This window comes from Dasypus novemcinctus, chromosome 5 (genome assembly GCF_030445035.2).
Source record: "Dasypus novemcinctus isolate mDasNov1 chromosome 5, mDasNov1.1.hap2, whole genome shotgun sequence".
NCBI lineage: Eukaryota > Metazoa > Chordata > Mammalia > Cingulata > Dasypodidae > Dasypus > Dasypus novemcinctus.
The window spans coordinates 66,340,656-66,351,755 of NC_080677.1; the positions used below are offsets into that span (position 1 = coordinate 66,340,656).

The following is an 11,100-nucleotide window of genomic DNA, read 5'->3' on the forward strand; positions in this document are numbered from 1 at the left end:
GCTTCTCCTTCTAGGGTCTTTCTTTCTCCTGGATTCCTCTCTGAGCAACTAGGGTCCTTCTCTCTGTCTCTTTGGCTTTTACTGTGTGTCCGTGGCTTTTTAGTCCTCTGTTTATAAAGGACTCTAGTAAGAGGATTAAGATCTACCTTGGGTAAAGACAAATGAGTTTATATGGCTAAGAGACTTCAAAATGAGTTGGGAGGTCATCAGGGGGGTCGCACTTACGCACTTACGCGTGTCTCAGCAGGATCCCAGAGACAGCCAAAGTAGATACAACCCCAGGTACTGGATCTCCTGAGGGCTATGGAGTCACCCAGGTCCAGTCATGGCAGATGGCTCTGGTCCTACTTTGGAATTTGTGCTCCTGAGTGTGATGGAGTTGGACTCAGATGTGACCTTTCTACAAATGTTTCTTCTGTCACTTTTACTGAGCCTGCGGTTGGTGCTGGGGTTGGTGTATACTTAGGAGACTTGAATCTCTGGACTGTCCATGTGCCAGCTGGGCCCTGAGCCTCAGTAGAGTTGCAACACCTACTTACCCATGTCAGCTAACAGGGAGGTGAGGATGGTCAACCACCACACCAGGGAACCGAGAAAGTCTACAACTGCAAGCAGAGAATTGCATTCATCAGCCATGTGGGATCTAAGCCCCCTCTGGATTTAGAGGTGGAGCAGACATCACCATCCCAGGGTCCTCAGTATGGAGGAATAAAATATGGATTAGAGTGGATTTACCAGTATTCTATTATAAACTATGGTGACTCTAGCAATGGAAGAAATTTTATCATTGATGTGGAGACAGTGGCCATGGGAGTTGATGAGGGTAGGGAGAGGGAAGAAGGGGTGTGATAGTGCGGCATTTTTGGGACTTGGAGTTGTCCTGAATGATATTTCAGGGACAGATGTGGGACATTATATATCCTGCCATAACCCACTGAATGGATGGGGAGAGAGTGTAAACTACAATGTAAACTATAATCCATGCTGTGTAGCAGTGCTCCAAAATGTATTCATCAAATGCAATGAATGTGCCACACTGATGGGAAAAAAAAAAGACCCACCTTTGGTTCTGCAATCTAATCAAAGACCCTTAAACAAAGTAGTCTAATCAAAAGTGATCTAATCAAAAGATCCCATTTACAATGGGTTTACAGGTACAGGAATGGGTTCACTTTAAGAACATGGTTTTCTGGAGTCCACAAAGGACTCAAACCAGCACAGTTTCCTAAATAGAGGCTTAGTAACAGATATTTGCTCTCATGGAAGGGATGGTGAAGGAAACCAGCCAAGGGGAAGTAGTGTACATATTTCACTGGGGAAAATACAAATGACCCCCTCAGAAGGAAAAGTATCTGTGCTGTGGATGAACAACATACAAGAATTATTTTATCCTGGTCGTTACTTAAATTTTTTTTCTTAGTGATTTAAAAAACTGGGGACAGGGCAGTCTCCCCAAAATTCTTTCCTGGAGAAGGAAACAAATTGGACTTAAATTTATTTGAAATTTTTTATTTAAAAAGTCAGAAATAAAAATGACAAAATGTTAACTTGTTCATTCTAGGCAGTACTTTTTTGTTTTTTTTTACTTTTCTATACCTTTAGATTTAAAAAGTTAATTTGTTGTCCACTTTGGCAGCACATATACTAAAATTGGAATAATACAGAGAAGACTAGCATGGTCCCTGCACAAGGATTACATGCAAATTCGTGTAGTCCATATTTTTCAAATATTGTATGATCTCACTGATTTGAAATAATTAGAATAAGCAAACTCATAGAGTCAGAATCTAGAATATATGTTACCAGGAGATGGGGGTGGGGCTAGGGAATGGGAAGTTAAAGCATAAAGTGTACATAGTTCCTATTTGGAATGATGGAACTGTTTTGGTGATGGATGGTGGTGATGGTTGCACAACATTGTGAACACAATTAACAGCAGTGAAATATATATCTGAATATGATTAAAAGGGGAAATGTTAGATTGTATATATGGTAACAGAATAAACCTTTTTAAAAATCCATGGAAATACACTACACAAACAGTGAACCCTAAGATAAACCATGGACTACAGTTAACACTGTTTGTTACTGGATTCTACCTAGGTTCTTGGCTATGCTGCAGAAATGAATTCCAAGACCACACTAGGTAAGTTAGGCCAGTAATTTACTCAGGTAGAGAGGGAAGAGAAATGGGAGAAAATAACAGAAAATAACAGAGCAGGGGTCCCAGGTAGAGAGGAAGGGGATGAAAAGGGATGAAGAGGGCTGATTTACAAGCTACAGTTCCCATTATAGATTATAAATCCCCAGATTTACTTGCATGGCCATGTGGCAAAGGAAAAAAAATGGCAAAAGAGTGCACAGAGGGCAGGATGGGTCCATAGGCAAAAGAATAAGGTGAGAGCCCCTGCTCCAGTTTGTGCCTGGCTTTTAAACTGTTAATTATTCCACCCCTTTGCTAATGGAAGGGGAGGGAGTTCCAGCTGTTTGCTGTTTGGATTGATTACCCCGCCTATCAATTCCTTAGTGAGGACTCAATGGTAAAGTTTCTAGGGAACATCCGTGCTTTTCCTTGTTCTCAGGAAGGAGTTTTTGTTCTGGATAGCAGAATCCCGGGGGTGGGGTTCCTCCAGCAGCCATCTTAGGGGTTTCTGATGTCCATGTTGACTCCTTTTCAGGTTCCAGATCTGTTTATTAAATCCCTATCTTACTAGCCTGCTTTAATAGTACAATTATAAAAATGTGCTTTCATCAATTGTAACAAATGTTACACACCAATGAAAGGTGTTAATAATAGTGATATATGGAAAACCTGTATTTTATGCATGATTGTTTTGTAAACCCACAGCTCTTCTAGAAAAGAAAAAAACAGAGGGGGAAAAAGTTAATCTGACAAATTTCCCATAATTAGATATTCCAGATATACTGCGACACAATACGATTCACTTCTTCAGATATTTATTTTTCACTAAGAATTTATGTTTTTGAGCAATAAATTGTATCCATGAATAGTCTCACTTAAAAAAAATCTGAGTGCCATTCTAAGAAAAGAAGCACAATTACCCCATTGTTATGTCTATTTAGAGAATAACTTAAATGGTATGGGACCCGCGCCTACGGCAAGGCTGGCAGGTTTGGGCTTGAGTGTGTGCAGTACTGTGCTTAGGGTACTAAAAATACCAAATTATCACAGAGAAAGTATACCTTTGTGAAAAAGACTGTGAGCATTCCACCACCCCCACAAAAGACCAAAATTTCCAATGCCACTATATTAAAAGCTGCTATGCCTGCACTGAGCCTGTTAACTACATTTATATTTTATTTACGATTTTTCCTTCTTTCTCCCCCTTATTTTTAGATCGTCCTCACTTGTGGTGAAAATGCCACACGATGTTAGTGTCAGAGATCTTAAAAACAACAATATACTATTACTCTCAATTTACAATGAGGAAACGAAAACTATAGGGGTTAAGCGAATAAGAGAAAGTTAACAGAATTAGTGGCAAAGCTTGGGGCTAGGATACACATCTCCTACAACTATATGCTTGAATATTAAATAATTTATTAAAAATCACTATCAGGAATATTTTAGATCTGAATGAAATAGTAACAACAAAAAAAATAACTGCCTGGTGTCATTCCTACTATGTTTTCCCACGCTTTCTTAAGAAATGTATTCTAGTTTAACATCTGAAAAATTCTCTACCTTGTCTTTGAATCTATATTTTCAAATTCCTAATTCATGAAATTAAGTTGCTAAAAATAACACAAAAACAACAGCAAAAGTTTAAAAAGTAGGAGCTATTGTAGGAACTTTGTTAGACTACTGAGAGACTGACTTAAATTAGCATATTTTTGTTTAACCTAATTTCTCTGTGCAAATGTCAGCCTTTCAAACTGAGATCAGTTTTTAGCCTTGGGCAAGAGACCACTGTTTCAGATTTTACCTATTTCAGTAGCAGTGTTGGTTAATTCAATTATTAAAAGATCTAAAAATTACCTCTTATCAGTTGAGGCTCATCCCAGTGAGCAGCACCTCAGCATATAGAAATCATTTGTCTCACTTAATTCTCACAGCAATCCCATGAGGTAAGATATTTTCCTTATTTTTTAGTGGATATGAAAGAGAGCCTCCAAGATTTGCTCAAGGTCACAGTTCTTTGCTATGCATCAGCTTATTTAAAAAAAGGGAAGTCCAAATAAAGACTTTAATTTCATTAATAGTGTTGTAGCAACACTAATTTCTTAGTTTTGATAAATGTACCATGGCCGTGTAAGATGTTAACATTGGGTGGGGCTGATTGAAGGGTATACTGGACTCTGTATAATCTCTTCAGCTAGAAAGAGTATTCAAAATTAAAAATAAAAAAGTAGGTCCTTTCGTGGTTGGATTTTCTCAAGTTTCTTGGCTTTGTTACATAAAAGATTTTTAAGTACATGCCAGTTCAGTTAGACCAGTAATTTATTAAGAAAATGACAGATGAGAAATGGGAGAAAATAACAGATTATGGGTCCCGGGTAGAGAGAGGAAAAGGGATAAGAAGGGGTAAAAAGGGTTGGTTTACAGACTACAAATCCCCACTACAGATTACAGGTCCCCAGGTCTACCTGCATACTGATCCTGGTAGGGAGAGAAAAGGCAAAAACAGGGCTGGTTTGGCTTCTGTGCTTGCTTTTTAAACCATTAATTATTCTGCCCCTTTGCTAATGTTGGGGGAGGAATCTCAGTCGTTTGCTGTTTTGGTTGGTTATCCCATCCATCAATTCCCCTAGGAGGGCCCAATGATAAGGTCCCTTAAGAATATCTGGGGTTTTTCCTTGATCTCGGATGAAATCCTAGTTCTGAATGGGGAATTCTAGCAAGTTTCTACCAGCAGCCATCTTGTGTTGTATCCATGGCCATGTGTTTTTCTGCCACGTCCCACATCCGTCTTTTTATTCCCTAATCTAGCCTGCCTCACTTTAATTATTCTCACAGGGTGTTAGCAGCTTAGATCTGGGAAAGGGGAATACAATCTTTCTTCTTACAGATGAGGAAACTCGTGCCCAAGCTAACTTTGCCAAGCTCAGACCAGGCTGATCTCCCAGTTATTGAATTGGTTCTGCTTGAGTTGCGGCGCTGTGTAGAATGCTCATCCTTCCATTCAATATATTTTTTAAGTAGGTGCAAAACAGACCCTACCTACTCTTAGGTGTACATTCAGATTGATATGCACAATTTTTTGCAATGCCCATATTGATTATATTTGTGAATCAATTTTCCCATCACATGAGTATCAAGACTATGTGTACCTGAAAAGGCCACCAGCAATTACTTCCAACTGGCTCCTGAGTTGCTGAAAGACAATTTCTCCCCTATTCTTGTTCTCCTGTTGCTTTTCTTTGGTATTACAGCCCTCCAATCCTCTTGATTGTTTTTCTCCCCTTGCCTTTTTGGTCTGCTGCCAGGGGCTTTGAAGTTCACCCTCAGAGCAGAAATTTGAAGACCTCTGCTCCTCGTTGCCTGTCTTTTAAGAAATTAGCAGTTGGACAAGACCCAGTTACAGCTCACTTGGTTGTCCTCTTCTCTCACCTTGAGGGCTGGGAGCAGGGAGAAGCACACTTCTATAAAACTCTGCCCTGAATGTGACCCTCAGTATATCCTGCTACTTCATATAGTCCTATATGCACCAGTAAAGGTAGCACTCAGATAATTACTTCACTCCCATTGATTATTCATCTTACTGACAGGTATTTGATCTTTACTGATCTTCACCTCAGCTCTCACTTCCTGTACTAGCTGTGGTCACTGTTTCTCTCCTCTCTCTCCTGGTCTCTAGTTTCAGTTTCTGAATATTCTTGCCCTTAGCTAATGAAGGATCTTATGATGACACTGCTGCAACTGAGCATGTATTAAGGGGAAAAATAAAGAATAAAGGAACACAAATGCTTCACTGTTACTTTTTCTCATGAAGGCATGGAACATCAAAACTGTTCAGTAAAGAGAGAAAAACAAAAAACAAAAAACCTATTTTCATATTTTTTTCAAGTCCCTTCCAGTCTTGGTTCATATGCATAGATAAGCACAGCTATAGTATAGACATTCCAGTTTATATTTAGTTTTTATTTTTACATTAAGTCATATGCATTTTTTGGCTGCAGTCTTCATATTTATTTTAGTAGATGCATAATATTTGCAGCATGTTAACTATGTGTCAGGTGTTTAAAGTATAATATTTTATTCAATTCCCACAAAGCCCTACTGTGCAAGTATTTTTTGCACATTTCATGAAAGTAAAAATTAGGGTCAGAGAGATTAAGTAACTTGCTCAAAGTCATCCATACATCTAGAGAGGGGTGAAGACAGGATTCAAACCAAGGTCTGTGGACTCCCAAACCTAGGCTGTTGACTTGTGAGATAACAGAGGGAACAGTCACAGGAGGACTCCAGGCCCCAGATTCTTAGCCCAATACTCTGTCCATAAACCAGCAGGGTGCTTTAAAAAAAATAATACAGCTGGCTGGATCCCATCCCCAGAGGTTCTGATTTCATTCATGTGGGGTGTGGTTCCAGGCATCAGGAGATGCAAAAACTCCCCAGGTAGATATTTATTTATTTATTTGCATATTTATTTATTTATCTATTTATTTTGAGGTCCTAGGGCCGGAGATTGAACCCAGGACCTTGTATGTGGGAGGCCAGCGCTCAGCTCAACCAGTGATCCACATTGGCAATGCTGAGTTGTTTTTGCTTGTTGTTTTTTTGGTTTTAGGAGGCACCAGGACCTGAACCTGGGACTTCCCATGTGGGAGGCAGGCACTCAACCCCTTGAGCCACATCTACTCCCCCTCAGTATTTTTAATGCCACCCGGAATTGAGAATAACTGCACAATTCCTTGACAGCTTCACTCTAGAGCAGAGGTTCTTAACTAGGGGTCCATGAGCTTGAATTGAAATTCAAAAAAACATTCTTGTGGGGATGTATTGGTGTGGGTGTTATATATTAAATAATACACAGTATAGCGTGGACTTAGGAAGGGATCCACGGTTTTCACCTGACTGGCAAAGGTGTCCACAAAACAAAAAAGGTTAAGAACCCCTGCAAAAAGCAGTGAAACACTGTTAAATTGCACCTGAAATGAGTGAGAATTAACTTAAAAAATGGCTTTACAAGCAATGTTTCCTGCCAAATGGAGGAAGTCTGTTCATAAGGGTTTGGAAGTCATTAGCATAGAGATATTAGTTGAAGCCATGGTGATAGATGAGCTAGCCTTTGGAGAGCATGAAGTGAGAAGAGAAAAAGGCCTGGTGAATAAAATTTAAGTGATGGACAAAAGAAGAGAAGTAGAGCTATACAGCAAAGGCTATTTCCAGAGTATTTTAAAACGCTAAGCCCTGCTGAGACGTCATGTAGGAGAAGGCTTGAAGAGTGTCCACTGGATTCAGCCACAAGCCCTCACTGGAGGCGTCACGGAGAATATCAGTGGGGCCGTGCTGGTAAATCAGATTTCAGTGATTCAGAGGCGAATATGGGAGGTAAGGAAGTGTATACAAATGTATGGGCCTTTTCACAGAAATTTTTGTTTAAAAAATACATCAATTAATATGGCTTCCTCCCACCCCAGTCCACACACACATACACACATAAACACAAGAACACAATAAAAAGTCCAGAGGCCAGTGGTTCACAGGATTAGGCTTTGGTTGGCTACTTTGGGATACTCTTGGCCACACTTCATGGTCATAAGATGGTGGAAGTATCTCCAGACATCATGTCCTTACAGAACACATCCTGAGAAGAAAAACGGGGTAGCCCTCCTCCTGTGCTTTCTTCCTTTTAGCAGGAAAGAAACTTTTTCCGAAAGCCCCCAGTAGACATTTCTAAATGACCCATTGGCCTAATGACTCATCTCCCCTCCCCCAGATGAATCAGAGTCTCAGGAAGTGAATACACGGCAGTTTTACCTTTATCTTGGGAGGAAGGTTCTTTTTTTCCATGGACCCCTTTGCCAGTCAGGTGAAATGAACACTACTATAATTTTATTGCATATGCTCATAAGTGAAGGAAATGCTAGATTTCAGTTAGAGGTCAGAGAAAATAAAGATAAGTTGATTCTTTAAAAATTCAAGCTCACAGACCTCCTGGAATCTTTCCATGGATCCCGATGGGGGTCTGTGGATCCCTGGTTGAGAACTACCGGTGTAGAGGGCACAGAGAGTCGCATAGAGAGCGTGTGGTAGAGGGAGACATGGGCTCCATTCACATTTTTTTGTTTGTGTGTGTAACATGCAAGAAATTGAGCATGTTTAAAAGCTTTCCACAGGAAAAAAAAATAAGGAAGGAAAACTGGAAGAGTAGGCATTTCAGTGAACATGCAGGTTTGTTGGTGAGTTGAGGGAATTTCCATCTGATGACTTGTTTTTTTCCCTGTGAAGTAAAAGGCTAGGTTTGCTGAAAGGAAGAGAGGGATGGAAAGGGGCCAGAAGTCTGAAGAAAGAAGACAACAAAAGAGAGCTGGTCAGGCAACATAGGATTTCTGCATGGTTTTAAGGGCTCAGTTGAGGTTGGGTTCCCTGAATTTAAAATGAATTCCAGTGGAGGACTGTGGCAGTTTGGTATTGTTTATTAATTCCAAAAATAGAAATTTGATTGTGTTTGTAAACAGGTCTATTCCTCTGGGCGTATTTGATTGTATTATACTCAGAAGTTTCACTTTTACTTTATTAAATCAAGATTAGGGCTTTTATTTGACATCATTAGAGCGACTCAGTTTGAGTTCCCTCCTCCAGCTAGCCTACAGCTGCAGGCTATATACATGGATGCTCAATCAAAGACCGGGGAGTAAATACACAGAGAGGGAAAACAGAAGCAGATAAGCAGGAGGAGACAGGGCTCCACTGACACTGCCCCAGGAAGAGAGATGAGCCTGATAGTCTACAGCTGACCTTGTAGAAAGACCAGAGCAGCTGAGCCCAGAAAGAAACAAGCACCAGGGAGAGAGATGAGCCTTATGCCAGCCTATAGCTGAGATTGGAAGAAGCTGGGACCATGGAACCTTAGGGGAAGAAGGAAGGCTGAACCCTTGCAGACATTGCCCACCACCTTGTGCCAACATGTGGCAACAGACGTTTGGTGAAAAAATACCTCTTATGGTGCCTTGAGTTGGATTCTTTAGGGCCAGGTAACTGTAAGCTTCTATCCCAAATACCTTTTATAAAAGCCAACAGACTTCTGGTACTTTGCATCAGCACCCCTTGGGCTGGCTAATACAGGGGCATATATGTTATTTTTCTCTAGCTGCACTTGATACCTAGCCATAGGTGTTGAGAAGGCAGAAGGGTTATTACCTCATGGAACTTCCTGCACAGGTGTGTGCAGGATAAATGGAGCAAAGGAACTTAACAAACTAAATTGGAAGGAAGTGAAGTCAGCAAGATTAAATCCACTGGAAAAAGTCAAGGGACCAAAGGATCAGAGGTGCTCAAGTGGCCAAAGGACTGATGATATATTGACAATAACTGAGAGACCTAGAAGAATGGTCTGTCTGAACTTCTTTCAGACAAACTGCAATTCTGGTTGTTGACAGAGTCTAGGAAAGGGATGTGCAATGGGTGTGGTTGAAGCAGAGTGAAGGTCAAGAGTTGGGAAACCATGGTATTGGGAGGGTCCTCTGTATGCCATTGGCTCAATTTGTGAAAATAGCTGAATAGTAAAGCAGTGCTTTCCAAACTCTTATGTGCATATGAATCCCTTGGGATCTCATTAAAAGGCAGATTCTGATTCAGTAGTCTGGGGTGAGGCTTGAAATTCTGCATTTTTACCCAGCTGTGAGGCTGAACTTAAAAAAAAAATATTTGTCAAGCAGTGGTGGACACTGGACCTGTAAGAGCCATTTCCCCCTAGTTTAGCACCAAAACAAACTAAAACCATATGCAAGTTGAAGTTTTGGGAGAGTAGTAATCATGAAAAAGCAAAGGAAGCTGGCTTTTTTTTTTTTTAAACAGAAATGGAGAAGAGACACAGAAAATTGATGAGACTAGAAAAAAGCAGCTCTAGAGCCAGAGGGTCTTTATCCCTGACTCAATCTTCCTCCTCAAATACACGCTGCACTTGGGAATGGACACATCTGACCTCTCTGGCCTCCATTCCTGACTTGCCTCCTCATCTTGCTAACTCATACTCTTCTTTGGGGTCTTGACTTGGAAGTCTTCCCTGCCTCCTGAAGTCAGTGGGTATCCCTCCCATGTATCTCCATAGTACCCTAAACTCTCTAGTTCTTAGCACTGGTCACCATTCATGAAAATCACCATTTGAATACTATTTGCTATGTGCTTTTTATATTCACTATATAGATAAATGCATAAAAAATGGTTGAAGTGAAATATTAGTTTCATTTAGCATTGTTATCAGATATGCACCATACCTGATTTTACTCAAAGCTACACCTTTGAGGCTCTGGTGCATCCCTTTCCTAAACTGTTGAGGGGCGACCTGGAATCACTGCTTGGTTCAAAATGGCTACTACGTTGTTAACCAGACTGTCTCCCAGCAAGCAAACATCTTCAGAGATCTCTCCAATTTAGGCACTGTAGTGTCCTGAAAATCCAGCGTGACTGCATTTTTTCCCCTTTCAGAATACTTATAAATGACCCCAATGAAGAGAATTGACCCTGTTACCTTCGATGGCCTGACCACCTCCAGTTCTCTAAGGCCAAAACCCCTAGAAGAGGTTGAGACACGAGGTGCTTCCGTGGCTGCGAACATGCTTAGTCAGCACCATCACCAGCAGGATGAGTGGACAAGCAAAGAAGTCCTACTATGTTCAACCTCCCGACTGTCTTTGGAAACAAACTAGGAGCTCTATCACAGAACAAAACAAGGCAAACATAGACACAATCCCAAACCAGAATTACCAATGACCCCAGTCCCATTCTAGGTGCAAAGCCTGGGATGGCTAAAGCAGGGAGATTCAGAAACGTACTTTCCCCACGTGCATCGCTAATTACGAAAAGGCTGAGAAACGTGCAGGAGCTGAGATTCGCCCCCCACGGGGAATAAACAGGCACCTCTAGAAATAAAGCTCCGCAGCCAATGCAGCACCTCGGCTCGTGGGATTGGC

At 40.9% G+C, this 11,100-nt stretch overlaps 1 non-coding gene across 1 annotated transcript; it reads left to right on the forward strand.

Moving 5' to 3' along the window:
* The first annotated feature begins 1,622 nt into the window (after positions 1-1,622).
* LOC111760440 (U6 spliceosomal RNA) lies at positions 1,623-1,724 on the forward strand. The gene has a single exon (XR_002794126.1). It is a non-coding gene; the product is annotated as a U6 spliceosomal RNA (small nuclear RNA).
* The last annotated feature ends 9,376 nt before the right edge of the window (positions 1,725-11,100 follow it).